Source organism: Martes martes, assembly GCF_963455335.1.
Source record: "Martes martes genome assembly, chromosome: 12".
In the NCBI taxonomy this organism is placed as follows: Eukaryota; Metazoa; Chordata; class Mammalia; order Carnivora; family Mustelidae; genus Martes; species Martes martes.
Window position 1 is genome coordinate 24341565 of NC_137900.1, and position 16046 is coordinate 24357610.

Consider the following 16046-nt stretch of genomic DNA (forward strand, 5'->3'; position numbering starts at 1 on the left):
TTGCGAGAGACTCCTAGGTCCTGGGGGCCAGGCCCCACCGGTGTTGGATGATCCTCTTTCCAAGGGGACTCTCTAGTTTTTTTCCTGAATCTCCTCACTGAGAGGAAACTGTGCATGAGGGATAGAGATAGCAGCATGGGCCTGGGAGGGGCCGAGATGACAACTTGGGCCTTGGCGGCACAGGGTTTGGGAGAATGGTTAGGAGCTGAAGGACAATCATCCTAGTGGGATCTCTGGACTACAGTGGGCAAACCCCACACACGTTCCTGCACCTTGTGCAACAGGTCCCATTCCAGATGGTGCCTTTCAGTTGACGTGAGTCTCTGGGATTCATTCTGACGTCTGTGAAAACACACTCGACCGATCTTAATGTCGGGTAGAGGACCAGATGGCAGGATTGGGAGTGGGGATTGAAGGAGGGCCTGGGGCTGGACACATGGGTTGGGTTGGGGCTGGGTTTGAGGCAGGAGTTGAGGCGGGTTCTCAGACAAGGATGGAGGAAGTGGATGGGGAACTACTGGGGATTCCTGCTCTGGGAGGCATTCGAGATGTTATGTGAGGCATCGGCAGCAGGGAAGAAGGACTCACTAGGAGGAGTTTGGAGACCCCGGAAGAGCTGGATGGGGGTGTGCTGTCAATGGCCCTCCTCCAAGGTTGTAGGATATGGGCGCTGCTGATGCATAGGCAGCTCCTTTGACTGGTCTTTGCTGCTCCAGAAAGGAAGGGAGGATGCCCAATCACGCTTATCGGCAATTGTTTGCCTTGGAAAAGAACCCTTTGTTTCCTTCCACCTGAGGAAGCCACACCTCTTTTGGACTTGCTTCTCTAGAAGCGCCAGCGCATCAGGCCTGAGAAGTGAGAGGTTACCAGGCTCTACAAGGTTGGCTGCAGGGTCTCCCCTGGAAGACGCCTCTGAAGAATGCAGGGCTTGATGGGAATCACATGGAGCCAGGGTTGAAGGGAAGAAGTCTTTGGCATGAGTTTGCCACTGAGGGAGATCTAAAATTGACAAGCTGGAGGGGCCAATGCCTGTGATTGATGGGACATAAGTAGACAACCCACCAGGGCTCTCTGGGCGTGAGCTCTCTGGAACAGGCTTCCTGGAGATGGAAATCGGTTTAGATTGAGTCACAGACAAATTGCAGTCCGGTGGCGGTGAAGCTGAGCGGCTTGGTGGTGTGTGATGATGAGCAAAGGTCTCAGTGGGATGCACCGTCTGGGACGACTCCGTTAAGGGGCTGACCTCTTGGGAAAGGGTAGGGTCCAGAGAGACGATGGTATTTAGAGACACTCTCTGTCTGGACAGACCGCTGAACGGAGTTACCCCAAACCCATGCTCCCAAGACAGTACACAGAACAGACAACCCGTTATTAGAGAAATATTTATTCCTCACAAGGGGATTATTTCGGGGTAGGAAATGCCCCCCAAAACCCTCTCACGGGAATTTCCGGAGAAGTTTTCTGTCTAATTAGTACGAAACACATTTCTGCACACTGTGCCTTCAGCAGTCGTGAGAGTGGCTGGAAGCCACTGGGCAGCCTGATGCCCGCAGGTGGCCTTCGGGTGGGACGCGGGCTCCCCGTGGGGCATGGAGAGGGGATGCCTCTGATGCGGTAGCTGGTCCTTAAGTGCCCCAACTTTCTGGGGCTGTCTGTCCTTGTTTCTGAGCTGTCTGTTACTTCCAGGAAGGCCTTGGCCGGCAAAGACAGCTTCTTGCTGGCAGGACCTGGTATTTGACTCCTTGAGGGCGGGAACCCTGTAGTTGAAAGGATACCCCAGGACAGGCTGTGCCTGGGCCTGCACTTGTGCTTTCTGCTGAGTTTTCCCAAACTTGGTTGGGGAGGGAATGGGCTGCTGAGGGCAGGTGCTGCCTAATTGCACGCAGACTCCCCGTTCTCTCCTCCTGGAACTTCCCAACAGCTGTCGTTATTTTCTGAGCTTCGGGCACCCCAGTAAACGCAGCTCTACCTTTAAGCAGGCCCTTGCTTTCCACAGAGAATAGGGAACTGCGCTTCTCCTGGGAGTTTTCGTACATTTTGCCTTTTATTCCAAGAGTAAGCAAGCCATTGCAAAACAAACAAACAAACAAACAAACAGACAAACAAAACCAAACCCTCTTTTTTTCTTTTTTTTTTTCTTTTTTTTTTTTTTTTTAACTGAAAAGGCTTTCTTTCGAAGGAGGCTGACCCTTCTGAGAAAGGCTTTCAGGAGGCAGCTGACCCTTCCGTGATAGGGTCTGGGAAGGCTCTGTTCCCAGGTTTACCTTCAGTACCGCATCCTGGGTAGGGAACCTCTTCTTCAATGCCACATGTTCCGTAGGGAAGCTGTCTGTTCTCGGGTGGGATGTTCCTAGTCCTGCATCCCCTCCACGATGCTCTTGTGCCTTGGAACCCGGAGGCCTCATGGTCTTTGCAGCCGGTGGGGGATTCTTATTCTGGCACTTCCTTAAGACATGCTTAGGGACCCAGGGCTCTGCTGTTGTTCCATAGTAATTCCTGTGTCCTCTGGATGGACACGTAGCACCTGGGAAGCTCTCGTGTCCCCACTGGAGACACCCTGGGCACGAGTCCGTGAGGCCTTGTAAGTCAAACAATCTGTGGCAGGGGGCAGGCCAATGCATTGGGCTTGGGCCTGGCTACGCTCCCTGTCCTGTCCCGTTAAAGCTTAAGCATGAACTCAAGCAAGAGTGGTTCTGTAAGATTCCATGTGTTAGGATCTTGCGGAATTGGTATGCTTGGTGGGATGGTGGTTTTGACTTGAAGCTTATTCCCCTTTATAATTGGGGAGCTAACTGGCTTGTGGGTTGTCAAGATGCTAGGTTGTGATTGATGTGTATGCATTTCCTTGGCCCTGAATGTCTTGGTCCAGGATTCTTCATCTTTATGCCTTGTTCTTTATGCCTTCTAGCTCCGGAATTTTCACTCTTACCCTTTGGCTCACGTCTGAATGCACCTCGACTTGTAGGCTTCCTTGGGGGCCGTCTGTTTCCTACCGTGTCATGTCTGACAGGTGTCAGAGTACGGCTGCCGTCCTTAGTTTTCGGAACATCCTCTGCCAACTGATGGTTGATATTAGAGGGTGATTGCCTCAGAATTCTCTGTTCTTCCTTGCCCAAAATTAAGGTGGCAGGGAGAGGACGAACGGGGTTGGGGGGTGAACTTGCTGTTCCTGCTTTGTCTCCAAGGAGAGATTTCAAGCTTGCCAGGTTTACCGTTTGAAGCCTCCAGGTTTCCAGGTTGCCCCAGAACTCACGCTGGTTGAGGCGGAAAGGCTAGAATGGAATGTGGACTCTTCAATTAAAAGACCTCTATGATTTCCTGGACCCTAGGGGGAAGGCCCCAAGTCCCCCTCTTACAAAATCTTTAAACATGGTCTTCCAGCTTCTGTGCTGCACTAGGTTCAACAAAGGGAAGCTCCTGCAAGGTACTCAGGGAGTAGTCCTCAACCTCTGATGCTGGCCAACTTCTCTGGTTTATTTCAGTCTGGGGTTTCTCAGAAAGTACTGATGTCTGCCCCATAGTATCCCACGAATTCTGCACAGTCCCAGGCAACTGACCCTCATTGTTTTCCCCAGACTCTCTGCTTAAATGTATATTCAGGGCATTTTCAAGTTGTCTCTGACCGTAGTCTCCACAGCCACCATGGCGGTTTTCACTGATGGGCTCCTAAGTTCTTTCTCAGACACATACCCCATTTCATTATCTGAAGAGTTAACTGGGTCACTCAACAGATAATCTTTTGGGCCATTCTCTGGAATATGTCCCTGATCCTTCTTCAGGCCTTCCTTTTCCTTCTCTAGATTTTCGTCCTTCCCCAAATCATTGCTATCCTTCTCCAGGTCATCTTTGTACTTTGCCAGGCCACTGCACTCTAGCTGAAGCATTTCTGGGTCCCCCACATAGCCACTTTTAGAGACACTCAATTTGACCTCCCTCTTTTTAGAGTTCCCTGAGCGTCCACGATAGCCCCGAGACTGAGGTAGCTGTGGAAGAGTCCCGGGACCGCTCATCATTGCGAGAGACTCCTAGGTCCTGGGGGCCAGGCCCCACCGGTGTTGGATGATCCTCTTTCCAAGGGGACTCTCTAGTTTTTTTCCTGAATCTCCTCACTGAGAGGAAACTGTGCATGAGGGATAGAGATAGCAGCATGGGCCTGGGAGGGGCCGAGATGACAACTTGGGCCTTGGCGGCACAGGGTTTGGGAGAATGGTTAGGAGCTGAAGGACAATCATCCTAGTGGGATCTCTGGACTACAGTGGGCAAACCCCACACACGTTCCTGCACCTTGTGCAACAGGTCCCATTCCAGATGGTGCCTTTCAGTTGACGTGAGTCTCTGGGATTCATTCTGACGTCTGTGAAAACACACTCGACCGATCTTAATGTCGGGTAGAGGACCAGATGGCAGGATTGGGAGTGGGGATTGAAGGAGGGCCTGGGGCTGGACACATGGGTTGGGTTGGGGCTGGGTTTGAGGCAGGAGTTGAGGCGGGTTCTCAGACAAGGATGGAGGAAGTGGATGGGGAACTACTGGGGATTCCTGCTCTGGGAGGCATTCGAGATGTTATGTGAGGCATCGGCAGCAGGGAAGAAGGACTCACTAGGAGGAGTTTGGAGACCCCGGAAGAGCTGGATGGGGGTGTGCTGTCAATGGCCCTCCTCCAAGGTTGTAGGATATGGGCGCTGCTGATGCATAGGCAGCTCCTTTGACTGGTCTTTGCTGCTCCAGAAAGGAAGGGAGGATGCCCAATCACGCTTATCGGCAATTGTTTGCCTTGGAAAAGAACCCTTTGTTTCCTTCCACCTGAGGAAGCCACACCTCTTTTGGACTTGCTTCTCTAGAAGCGCCAGCGCATCAGGCCTGAGAAGTGAGAGGTTACCAGGCTCTACAAGGTTGGCTGCAGGGTCTCCCCTGGAAGACGCCTCTGAAGAATGCAGGGCTTGATGGGAATCACATGGAGCCAGGGTTGAAGGGAAGAAGTCTTTGGCATGAGTTTGCCACTGAGGGAGATCTAAAATTGACAAGCTGGAGGGGCCAATGCCTGTGATTGATGGGACATAAGTAGACAACCCACCAGGGCTCTCTGGGCGTGAGCTCTCTGGAACAGGCTTCCTGGAGATGGAAATCGGTTTAGATTGAGTCACAGACAAATTGCAGTCCGGTGGCGGTGAAGCTGAGCGGCTTGGTGGTGTGTGATGATGAGCAAAGGTCTCAGTGGGATGCACCGTCTGGGACGACTCCGTTAAGGGGCTGACCTCTTGGGAAAGGGTAGGGTCCAGAGAGACGATGGTATTTAGAGACACTCTCTGTCTGGACAGACAGCTGAACGGAGTTACCCCAAACCCATGCTCCCAAGACAGTACACAGAACAGACAACCCGTTATTAGAGAAATATTTATTCCTCACAAGGGGATTATTTCGGGGTAGGAAATGCCCCCCAAAACCCTCTCACGGGAATTTCCGGAGAAGTTTTCTGTCTAATTAGTACGAAACACATTTCTGCACACTGTGCCTTCAGCAGTCGTGAGAGTGGCTGGAAGCCACTGGGCAGCCTGATGCCCGCAGGTGGCCTTCGGGTGGGACGCGGGCTCCCCGTGGGGCATGGAGAGGGGATGCCTCTGATGCGGTAGCTGGTCCTTAAGTGCCCCAACTTTCTGGGGCTGTCTGTCCTTGTTTCTGAGCTGTCTGTTACTTCCAGGAAGGCCTTGGCCGGCAAAGACAGCTTCTTGCTGGCAGGACCTGGTATTTGACTCCTTGAGGGCGGGAACCCTGTAGTTGAAAGGATACCCCAGGACAGGCTGTGCCTGGGCCTGCACTTGTGCTTTCTGCTGAGTTTTCCCAAACTTGGTTGGGGAGGGAATGGGCTGCTGAGGGCAGGTGCTGCCTAATTGCACGCAGACTCCCCGTTCTCTCCTCCTGGAACTTCCCAACAGCTGTCGTTATTTTCTGAGCTTCGGGCACCCCAGTAAACGCAGCTCTACCTTTAAGCAGGCCCTTGCTTTCCACAGAGAATAGGGAACTGCGCTTCTCCTGGGAGTTTTCGTACATTTTGCCTTTTATTGCAAGAGTAAGCAAGCCATTGCAAAACAAACAAACAAACAAACAAACAGACAAACAAAACCAAACCCTCTTTTTTTCTTTTTTTTTTTCTTTTTTTTTTTTTTTTAACTGAAAAGGCTTTCTTTCGAAGGAGGCTGACCCTTCTGAGAAAGGCTTTCAGGAGGCAGCTGACCCTTCCGTGATAGGGTCTGGGAAGGCTCTGTTCCCAGGTTTACCTTCAGTACCGCATCCTGGGTAGGGAACCTCTTCTTCAATGCCACATGTTCCGTAGGGAAGCTGTCTGTTCTCGGGTGGGATGTTCCTAGTCCTGCATCCCCTCCACGATGCTCTTGTGCCTTGGAACCCGGAGGCCTCATGGTCTTTGCAGCCGGTGGGGGATTCTTATTCTGGCACTTCCTTAAGACATGCTTAGGGACCCAGGGCTCTGCTGTTGTTCCATAGTAATTCCTGTGTCCTCTGGATGGACACGTAGCACCTGGGAAGCTCTCGTGTCCCCACTGGAGACACCCTGGGCACGAGTCCGTGAGGCCTTGTAAGTCAAACAATCTGTGGCAGGGGGCAGGCCAATGCATTGGGCTTGGGCCTGGCTACGCTCCCTGTCCTGTCCCGTTAAAGCTTAAGCATGAACTCAAGCAAGAGTGGTTCTGTAAGATTCCATGTGTTAGGATCTTGCGGAATTGGTATGCTTGGTGGGATGGTGGTTTTGACTTGAAGCTTATTCCCCTTTATAATTGGGGAGCTAACTGGCTTGTGGGTTGTCAAGATGCTAGGTTGTGATTGATGTGTATGGATTTCCTTGGCCCTGAATGTCTTGGTCCAGGATTCTTCATCTATATGCCTTGTTCTTTATGCCTTCTAGCTCCGGAATTTTCACTCTTACCCTTTGGCTCACGTCTGAATGCACCTCGACTTGTAGGCTTCCTTGGGGGCCGTCTGTTTCCTACCGTGTCATGTCTGACAGGTGTCAGAGTACGGCTGCCGTCCTTAGTTTTCGGAACATCCTCTGCCAACTGATGGTTGATATTAGAGGGTGATTGCCTCAGAATTCTCTGTTCTTCCTTGCCCAAAATTAAGGTGGCAGGGAGAGGACGAACGGGGTTGGGGGGTGAACTTGCTGTTCCTGCTTTGTCTCCAAGGAGAGATTTCAAGCTTGCCAGGTTTACCGTTTGAAGCCTCCAGGTTTCCAGGTTGCCCCAGAACTCACGCTGGTTGAGGCGGAAAGGCTAGAATGGAATGTGGACTCTTCAATTAAAAGACCTCTATGATTTCCTGGACCCTAGGGGGAAGGCCCCAAGTCCCCCTCTTACAAAATCTTTAAACATGGTCTTCCAGCTTCTGTGCTGCACTAGGTTCAACAAAGGGAAGCTCCTGCAAGGTACTAGGGAGTAGTCCTCAACCTCTGATGCTGGCCAACTTCTCTGGTTTATTTCAGTCTGGGGTTTCTCAGAAAGTAGTGATGTCTGCCCCATAGTATCCCACGAATTCTGCACAGTCCCAGGCAACTGACCCTCATTGTTTTCCCCAGACTCTCTGCTTAAATGTATATTCAGGGCATTTTCAAGTTGTCTCTGACTGTAGTCTCCACAGCCACCATGGCGGTTTTCACTGATGGGCTCCTAAGTTCTTTCTCAGACACATACCCCACTTCATTATCTGAAGAGTTAACTGGGTCACTCAACAGATAATCTTTTGGGCCATTCTCTGGAATATGTCCCTGATCCTTCTTCAGGCCTTCCTTTTCCTTCTCTAGATTTTCGTCCTTCCCCAAATCATTGCTATCCTTCTCCAGGTCATCTTTGTACTTTGCCAGGCCACTGCACTCTAGCTGAAGCATTTCTGGGTCCCCCACATAGCCACTTTTAGAGACACTCAATTTGACCTCCCTCTTTTTAGAGTTCCCTGAGCGTCCACGATAGCCCCGAGACTGAGGTAGCTGTGGAAGAGTCCCGGGACCGCTCATCATTGCGAGAGACTCCTAGGTCCTGGGGGCCAGGCCCCACCGGTGTTGGATGATCCTCTTTCCAAGGGGACTCTCTAGTTTTTTTCCTGAATCTCCTCACTGAGAGGAAACTGTGCATGAGGGATAGAGATAGCAGCATGGGCCTGGGAGGGGCCGAGATGACAACTTGGGCCTTGGCGGCACAGGGTTTGGGAGAATGGTTAGGAGCTGAAGGACAATCATCCTAGTGGGATCTCTGGACTACAGTGGGCAAACCCCACACACGTTCCTGCACCTTGTGCAACAGGTCCCATTCCAGATGGTGCCTTTCAGTTGACGTGAGTCTCTGGGATTCATTCTGACGTCTGTGAAAACACACTCGACCGATCTTAATGTCGGGTAGAGGACCAGATGGCAGGATTGGGAGTGGGGATTGAAGGAGGGCCTGGGGCTGGACACATGGGTTGGGTTGGGGCTGGGTTTGAGGCAGGAGTTGAGGCGGGTTCTCAGACAAGGATGGAGGAAGTGGATGGGGAACTACTGGGGATTCCTGCTCTGGGAGGCATTCGAGATGTTATGTGAGGCATCGGCAGCAGGGAAGAAGGACTCACTAGGAGGAGTTTGGAGACCCCGGAAGAGCTGGATGGGGGTGTGCTGTCAATGGCCCTCCTCCAAGGTTGTAGGATATGGGCGCTGCTGATGCATAGGCAGCTCCTTTGACTGGTCTTTGCTGCTCCAGAAAGGAAGGGAGGATGCCCAATCACGCTTATCGGCAATTGTTTGCCTTGGAAAAGAACCCTTTGTTTCCTTCCACCTGAGGAAGCCACACCTCTTTTGGACTTGCTTCTCTAGAAGCGCCAGCGCATCAGGCCTGAGAAGTGAGAGGTTACCAGGCTCTACAAGGTTGGCTGCAGGGTCTCCCCTGGAAGACGCCTCTGAAGAATGCAGGGCTTGATGGGAATCACATGGAGCCAGGGTTGAAGGGAAGAAGTCTTTGGCATGAGTTTGCCACTGAGGGAGATCTAAAATTGACAAGCTGGAGGGGCCAATGCCTGTGATTGATGGGACATAAGTAGACAACCCACCAGGGCTCTCTGGGCGTGAGCTCTCTGGAACAGGCTTCCTGGAGATGGAAATCGGTTTAGATTGAGTCACAGACAAATTGCAGTCCGGTGGCGGTGAAGCTGAGCGGCTTGGTGGTGTGTGATGATGAGCAAAGGTCTCAGTGGGATGCACCGTCTGGGACGACTCCGTTAAGGGGCTGACCTCTTGGGAAAGGGTAGGGTCCAGAGAGACGATGGTATTTAGAGACACTCTCTGTCTGGACAGACAGCTGAACGGAGTTACCCCAAACCCATGCTCCCAAGACAGTACACAGAACAGACAACCCGTTATTAGAGAAATATTTATTCCTCACAAGGGGATTATTTCGGGGTAGGAAATGCCCCCCAAAACCCTCTCACGGGAATTTCCGGAGAAGTTTTCTGTCTAATTAGTACGAAACACATTTCTGCACACTGTGCCTTCAGCAGTCGTGAGAGTGGCTGGAAGCCACTGGGCAGCCTGATGCCCGCAGGTGGCCTTCGGGTGGGACGCGGGCTCCCCGTGGGGCATGGAGAGGGGATGCCTCTGATGTGGTAGCTGGTCCTTAAGTGCCCCAACTTTCTGGGGCTGTCTGTCCTTGTTTCTGAGCTGTCTGTTACTTCCAGGAAGGCCTTGGCCGGCAAAGACAGCTTCTTGCTGGCAGGACCTGGTATTTGACTCCTTGAGGGCGGGAACCCTGTAGTTGAAAGGATACCCCAGGACAGGCTGTGCCTGGGCCTGCACTTGTGCTTTCTGCTGAGTTTTCCCAAACTTGGTTGGGGAGGGAATGGGCTGCTGAGGGCAGGTGCTGCCTAATTGCACGCAGACTCCCCGTTCTCTCCTCCTGGAACTTCCCAACAGCTGTCGTTATTTTCTGAGCTTCGGGCACCTCAGTAAACGCAGCTCTACCTTTAAGCAGGCCCTTGCTTTCCACAGAGAATAGGGAACTGCGCTTCTCCTGGGAGTTTTCGTACATTTTGCCTTTTATTCCAAGAGTAAGCAAGCCATTGCAAAACAAACAAACAAACAAACAAACAGACAAACAAAACCAAACCCTCTTTTTTTCTTTTTTTTTTTCTTTTTTTTTTTTTTTTAACTGAAAAGGCTTTCTTTCGAAGGAGGCTGACCCTTCTGAGAAAGGCTTTCAGGAGGCAGCTGACCCTTCCGTGATAGGGTCTGGGAAGGCTCTGTTCCCAGGTTTACCTTCAGTACCGCATCCTGGGTAGGGAACCTCTTCCTCAATGCCACATGTTCCGTAGGGAAGCTGTCTGTTCTCGGGTGGGATGTTCCTAGTCCTGCATCCCCTCCACGATGCTCTTGTGCCTTGGAACCCGGAGGCCTCATGGTCTTTGCAGCCGGTGGGGGATTCTTATTCTGGCACTTCCTTAAGACATGCTTAGGGACCCAGGGCTCTGCTGTTGTTCCATAGTAATTCCTGTGTCCTCTGGATGGACACGTAGCACCTGGGAAGCTCTCGTGTCCCCACTGGAGACACCCTGGGCACGAGTCCGTGAGGCCTTGTAAGTCAAACAATCTGTGGCAGGGGGCAGGCCAATGCATTGGGCTTGGGCCTGGCTACGCTCCCTGTCCTGTCCCGTTAAAGCTTAAGCAAGAACTCAAGCAAGAGTGGTTCTGTAAGATTCCATGTGTTAGGATCTTGCGGAATTGGTATGCTTGGTGGGATGGTGGTTTTGACTTGAAGCTTATTCCCCTTTATAATTGGGGAGCTAACTGGCTTGTGGGTTGTCAAGATGCTAGGTTGTGATTGATGTGTATGGATTTCCTTGGCCCTGAATGTCTTGGTCCAGGATTCTTCATCTTTATGCCTTGTTCTTTATGCCTTCTAGCTCCGGAATTTTCACTCTTACCCTTTGGCTCACGTCTGAATGCACCTCGACTTGTAGGCTTCCTTGGGGGCCGTCTGTTTCCTACCGTGTCATGTCTGACAGGTGTCAGAGTACGGCTGCCGTCCTTAGTTTTCGGAACATCCTCTGCCAACCGATGGTTGATATTAGAGGGTGATTGCCTCAGAATTCTCTGTTCTTCCTTGCCCAAAATTAAGGTGGCAGGGAGAGGACGAACGGGGTTGGGGGGTGAACTTGCTGTTCCTGCTTTGTCTCCAAGGAGAGATTTCAAGCTTGCCAGGTTTACCGTTTGAAGCCTCCAGGTTTCCAGGTTGCCCCAGAACTCACGCTGGTTGAGGCGGAAAGGCTAGAATGGAATGTGGACTCTTCAATTAAAAGACCTCTATGATTTCCTGGACCCTAGGGGGAAGGCCCCAAGTCCCCCTCTTACAAAATCTTTAAACATGGTCTTCCAGCTTCTGTGCTGCACTAGGTTCAACAAAGGGAAGCTCCTGCAAGGTACTCAGGGAGTAGTCCTCAACCTCTGATGCTGGCCAACTTCTCTGGTTTATTTCAGTCTGGGGTTTCTCAGAAAGTAGTGATGTCTGCCCCATAGTATCCCACGAATTCTGCACAGTCCCAGGCAACTGACCCTCATTGTTTTCCCCAGACTCTCTGCTTAAATGTATATTCAGGGCATTTTCAAGTTGTCTCTGACCGTAGTCTCCACAGCCACCATGGCGGTTTTCACTGATGGGCTCCTAAGTTCTTTCTCAGACACATACCCCATTTCATTATCTGAAGAGTTAACTGGGTCACTCAACAGATAATCTTTTGGGCCATTCTCTGGAATATGTCCCTGATCCTTCTTCAGGCCTTCCTTTTCCTTCTCTAGATTTTCGTCCTTCTCCAAATCATTGTTATCCTTCTCCAGGTCATCTTTGTACTTTGCCAGGCCACTGCACTCTAGCTGAAGCATTTCTGGGTCCCCCACATAGCCACTTTTAGAGACACTCAATTTGACCTCCCTCTTTTTAGAGTTCCCTGAGCGTCCACGATAGCCCCGAGACTGAGGTAGCTGTGGAAGAGTCCCGGGACCGCTCATCATTGCGAGAGACTCCTAGGTCCTGGGGGCCAGGCCCCACCGGTGTTGGATGATCCTCTTTCCAAGGGGACTCTCTAGTTTTTTTCCTGAATCTCCTCACTGAGAGGAAACTGTGCATGGGGGATAGAGATAGCAGCATGGGCCTGGGAGGGGCCGAGATGACAACTTGGGCCTTGGCGGCACAGGGTTTGGGAGAATGGTTAGGAGCTGAAGGACAATCATCCTAGTGGGATCTCTGGACTACAGTGGGCAAACCCCACACACGTTCCTGCACCTTGTGCAACAGGTCCCATTCCAGATGGTGCCTTTCAGTTGACGTGAGTCTCTGGGATTCATTCTGACGTCTGTGAAAACACACTCGACCGATCTTAATGTCGGGTAGAGGACCAGATGGCAGGATTGGGAGTGGGGATTGAAGGAGGGCCTGGGGCTGGACACATGGGTTGGGTTGGGGCTGGGTTTGAGGCAGGAGTTGAGGCGGGTTCTCAGACAAGGATGGAGGAAGTGGATGGGGAACTACTGGGGATTCCTGCTCTGGGAGGCATTCGAGATGTTATGTGAGGCATCGGCAGCAGGGAAGAAGGACTCACTAGGAGGAGTTTGGAGACCCCGGAAGAGCTGGATGGGGGTGTGCTGTCAATGGCCCTCCTCCAAGGTTGTAGGATATGGGCGCTGCTGATGCATAGGCAGCTCCTTTGACTGGTCTTTGCTGCTCCAGAAAGGAAGGGAGGATGCCCAATCACGCTTATCGGCAATTGTTTGCCTTGGAAAAGAACCCTTTGTTTCCTTCCACCTGAGGAAGCCACACCTCTTTTGGACTTGCTTCTCTAGAAGCGCCAGCGCATCAGGCCTGAGAAGTGAGAGGTTACCAGGCTCTACAAGGTTGGCTGCAGGGTCTCCCCTGGAAGACGCCTCTGAAGAATGCAGGGCTTGATGGGAATCACATGGAGCCAGGGTTGAAGGGAAGAAGTCTTTGGCATGAGTTTGCCACTGAGGGAGATCTAAAATTGACAAGCTGGAGGGGCCAATGCCTGTGATTGATGGGACATAAGTAGACAACCCACCAGGGCTCTCTGGGCGTGAGCTCTCTGGAACAGGCTTCCTGGAGATGGAAATCGGTTTAGATTGAGTCACAGACAAATTGCAGTCCGGTGGCGGTGAAGCTGAGCGGCTTGGTGGTGTGTGATGATGAGCAAAGGTCTCAGTGGGATGCACCGTCTGGGACGACTCCGTTAAGGGGCTGACCTCTTGGGAAAGGGTAGGGTCCAGAGAGACGATGGTATTTAGAGACACTCTCTGTCTGGACAGACAGCTGAACGGAGTTACCCCAAACCCATGCTCCCAAGACAGTACACAGAACAGACAACCCGTTATTAGAGAAATATTTATTCCTCACAAGGGGATTATTTCGGGGTAGGAAATGCCCCCCAAAACCCTCTCACGGGAATTTCCGGAGAAGTTTTCTGTCTAATTAGTACGAAACACATTTCTGCACACTGTGCCTTCAGCAGTCGTGAGAGTGGCTGGAAGCCACTGGGCAGCCTGATGCCCGCAGGTGGCCTTCGGGTGGGACGCGGGCTCCCCGTGGGGCATGGAGAGGGGATGCCTCTGATGCGGTAGCTGGTCCTTAAGTGCCCCAACTTTCTGGGGCTGTCTGTCCTTGTTTCTGAGCTGTCTGTTACTTCCAGGAAGGCCTTGGCCGGCAAAGACAGCTTCTTGCTGGCAGGACCTGGTATTTGACTCCTTGAGGGCGGGAACCCTGTAGTTGAAAGGATACCCCAGGACAGGCTGTGCCTGGGCCTGCACTTGTGCTTTCTGCTGAGTTTTCCCAAACTTGGTTGGGGAGGGAATGGGCTGCTGAGGGCAGGTGCTGCCTAATTGCACGCAGACTCCCCGTTCTCTCCTCCTGGAACTTCCCAACAGCTGTCGTTATTTTCTGAGCTTCGGGCACCCCAGTAAACGCAGCTCTACCTTTAAGCAGGCCCTTGCTTTCCACAGAGAATAGGGAACTGCGCTTCTCCTGGGAGTTTTCGTACATTTTGCCTTTTATTCCAAGAGTAAGCAAGCCATTGCAAAACAAACAAACAAACAGACAAACAAAACCAAACCCTCTTTTTTTCTTTTTTTTTCTTTTTTTTTTTTTTTTTTTTAACTGAAAAGGCTTTCTTTCGAAGGAGGCTGACCCTTCTGAGAAAGGCTTTCAGGAGGCAGCTGACCCTTCCGTGATAGGGTCTGGGAAGGCTCTGTTCCCAGGTTTACCTTCAGTACCGCATCCTGGGTAGGGAACCTCTTCTTCAATGCCACATGTTCCGTAGGGAAGCTGTCTGTTCTCGGGTGGGATGTTCCTAGTCCTGCATCCCCTCCACGATGCTCTTGTGCCTTGGAACCCGGAGGCCTCATGGTCTTTGCAGCCGGTGGGGGATTCTTATTCTGGCACTTCCTTAAGACATGCTTAGGGACCCAGGGCTCTGCTGTTGTTCCATAGTAATTCCTGTGTCCTCTGGATGGACACGAAGCACCTGGGAAGCTCTCGTGTCCCCACTGGAGACACCCTGGGCACGAGTCCGTGAGGCCTTGTAAGTCAAACAATCTGTGGCAGGGGGCAGGCCAATGCATTGGGCTTGGGCCTGGCTACGCTCCCTGTCCTGTCCCGTTAAAGCTTAAGCAAGAACTCAAGCAAGAGTGGTTCTGTAAGATTCCATGTGTTAGGATCTTGCGGAATTGGTATGCTTGGTGGGATGGTGGTTTTGACTTGAAGCTTATTCCCCTTTATAATTGGGGAGCTAACTGGCTTGTGGGTTGTCAAGATGCTAGGTTGTGATTGATGTGTATGGATTTCCTTGGCCCTGAATGTCTTGGTCCAGGATTCTTCATCTTTATGCCTTGTTCTTTATGCCTTCTAGCTCCGGAATTTTCACTCTTACCCTTTGGCTCACGTCTGAATGCACCTCGACTTGTAGGCTTCCTTGGGGGCCGTCTGTTTCCTACCGTGTCATGTCTGACAGGTGTCAGAGTACGGCTGCCGTCCTTAGTTTTCGGAACATCCTCTGCCAACTGATGGTTGATATTAGAGGGTGATTGCCTCAGAATTCTCTGTTCTTCCTTGCCCAAAATTAAGGTGGCAGGGAGAGGACGAACGGGGTTGGGGGGTGAACTTGCTGTTCCTGCTTTGTCTCCAAGGAGAGATTTCAAGCTTGCCAGGTTTACCGTTTGAAGCCTCCAGGTTTCCAGGTTGCCCCAGAACTCACGCTGGTTGAGGCGGAAAGGCTAGAATGGAATGTGGACTCTTCAATTAAAAGACCTCTATGATTTCCTGGACCCTAGGGGGAAGGCCCCAAGTCCCCCTCTTACAAAATCTTTAAACATGGTCTTCCAGCTTCTGTGCTGCACTAGGTTCAACAAAGGGAAGCTCCTGCAAGGTACTCAGGGAGTAGTCCTCAACCTCTGATGCTGGCCAACTTCTCTGGTTTATTTCAGTCTGGGGTTTCTCAGAAAGTAGTGATGTCTGCCCCATAGTATCCCACGAATTCTGCACAGTCCCAGGCAACTGACCCTCATTGTTTTCCCCAGACTCTCTGCTTAAATGTATATTCAGGGCATTTTCAAGTTGTCTCTGACCGTAGTCTCCACAGCCACCATGGCGGTTTTCACTGATGGGCTCCTAAGTTCTTTCTCAGACACATACCCCATTTCATTATCTGAAGAGTTAACTGGGTCACTCAACAGATAATCTTTTGGGCCATTCTCTGGAATATGTCCCTGATCCTTCTTCAGGCCTTCCTTTTCCTTCTCTAGATTTTCGTCCTTCCCCAAATCATTGCTATCCTTCTCCAGGTCATCTTTGTACTTTGCCAGGCCACTGCACTCTAGCTGAAGCATTTCTGGGTCCCCCACATAGCCACTTTTAGAGACACTCAATTTGACCTCCCTCTTTTTAGAGTTCCCTGAGCGTCCACGATAGCCCCGAGACTGAGGTAGCTGTGGAAGAGTCCCGGGACCGCTCATCATTGCGAGA

The 16046-nt window shown here is 51.6% G+C and overlaps 2 pseudogenes across 2 annotated transcripts; both read right to left on the reverse strand.

Annotated features, from left to right (window-relative positions):
- Positions 1-13: 13 nt before the first annotated feature.
- On the reverse strand, positions 14-8020 carry LOC308353326 (spermatogenesis-associated protein 31D3-like; annotated as a pseudogene). The gene is made up of 2 exons: positions 8014-8020; positions 14-1161 (listed from the first exon to the last, which is right to left on the reverse strand). The product of its transcript is annotated as a spermatogenesis-associated protein 31D3-like (transcript).
- A 15-nt stretch (positions 8021-8035) lies between these two features.
- LOC308353327 (spermatogenesis-associated protein 31D3-like) lies at positions 8036-16036 on the reverse strand (annotated as a pseudogene). Its single transcript has 2 exons — positions 16002-16036; positions 8036-8609 (listed from the first exon to the last, which is right to left on the reverse strand). The product of its transcript is annotated as a spermatogenesis-associated protein 31D3-like (transcript).
- Between the last annotated feature and the right edge of the window lie 10 nt (positions 16037-16046).